Raw genomic sequence first — 2,060 nt, 5'->3', positions numbered from 1 at the left:
ACAGACCTTAGTCATCAACTTGTTATCGAATGGCTTGCCATTATCTATCAATATATATCGAGGAATGCCGAAATGATAGATAATATTGACTCGGATGAATTTTACCACGTTATCCTTCTTTACTTCCTTAAGAGAAACAGCTTCTGCCCATTTCGAGAAATAATCAGTTGCAGCCAAAATGTATAAATGTTCGCCAGAAGACTTCGGCAATGGCCCAACAACATTCAAACCCCAAGCTTCAAATGTCCATGAAGCCACGGTCGGGTGCAACACTTATGGGGGTTGATGTATGAAATTAGCATGGAATTGACAAGATTTACACCTTCGAGCATAATCCAAGCAGTCTTTTACCATGGTTTGCCAATAATTCCCCATTCTTTTTATATGAAAATGAAGTTTTGGCCCAGATTGATGCGCCCCACATACTCCAGAATGTGCTTCGTGCATGGCTTGAACGGACTCATCTACCCCCAAATAACATAAGAGTACTCCATCGAATGATCGTCTGTAGAGTGTATTCTTATAGTAAAGGAAACGAGGGGCTCGTCGTCGAATTTCTATCTTCCTTCAATGATTTTCTGACAATATTCCATAACACAAGTAATCAATTATTGGTTGTCGCCAATCTTCAATTTCAACCTCCGAAGTGGTGATGGCATGCTCAACTACTTCTTCACATTCATTTGGTGGTCTCACTACCCATCTCTGGCAAACGATGACTTGCATTTGATTAGGTAATACTAATTCAGAAGCTAAAGCTGCTAATGCATCAGCCTTTTTATTTTCCTTTCTAGGAACATGTTGAATAGTCACCTCTCCTAGCCAACCTATCAATTTCTGTACATAGTTGCGATATGGAAGCAACTCTGGCTTCTTGACCTCATAACTACCCAAACCTTGATTGATCACCAAATTAGAATCTCCAAGAATTTGTAGCTATAATTATTTCATGCCAACAGCCATTTCAAGCCCAAGTATGAGTGCTTGATATTCAGCAACATTATTGGAGCACTGTTGTGTTAAAGTGAAGGAGTATGGCAAGACCTCCCCTAAGGAAGTGACAAACAATATTCCAGGACCAGCTCTTTCACAATGCGCAGCACCATCAAAGTGCATCTTCCAAGGTGGTTGATTTTCCACAAGCATTGCATCTTCATCAGGTAGCTCATCGGATAACCCTCAATCATTTGGAATTGGATGGTTGACTAAAAAGTCGGCTGGCACTTTTCCTTTTACCACTTTTTGAGAGATATAGACCATTTCAAATTGTTGAAATTAGAGGTACCGCCTTGCTAAACGATAACTTAGGTCGGGTTTGGACATAACAAACTTGATAGGATTTGCTTTCGAGACAAATCGCACAACATGAGCTTGGAATTAATGCTTCATCTTCTAAATTTAGAATACAAGTGCCAGACATAACTTCTCTAGAGGTAAATAATTTATCTTGTTCGATGTCATCATTCTACTCAAGTAATAAAGGGCATTTTCTTTCCCTTCATTGTTTTCTTGAGCTAGAAGTGCTCCTACTGACCTTTCTTGTGCTGCAATATATAATATCAACGGTTTTATAGGTATGGGAGATACAAGTATTGGAGGCTTCATCAAATAAGATTTGATATTCTCAAAATCATTCGTGCAGGCTTGGTCCCATTCAAAAGGAACATCTTTCTTCATAAGACGACTGAATGGCTAACATTTCCCAGCTAGATTTGAGATGAACCTCCTAAGGTATGCCAACTATCCTTGCAGGCTTTTTAACTCATATATATATTTAGGTTCGGTCATCTTCAGAATAGCATCGACCTTAGCTTGATCAATTTCGATCCCTCGCTGTCGGACAGTAAAGCCGATAAACTTTCCAGAAGAAACTTCAAAGGCGCACTTCAAAGGATTCATTTTGAGATGATATCGTCAAAGTCGTTGAAACACCATTCTCAAATCTTTTAAATGGTTATCTCTCTTCCTTGATTTCACCACCAAATCATCAACATAACACTCGGCGTTTTTATGTAGCATGTTATCAAAAATATTCTGCATGGCTCATTGATAAGTAGCAC

Source organism: Lycium barbarum, chromosome 7 (assembly GCF_019175385.1).
Source record: "Lycium barbarum isolate Lr01 chromosome 7, ASM1917538v2, whole genome shotgun sequence".
Taxonomy (NCBI): Eukaryota; Viridiplantae; Streptophyta; class Magnoliopsida; order Solanales; family Solanaceae; genus Lycium; species Lycium barbarum.
This window is presented reverse-complemented; position numbering follows the sequence as displayed.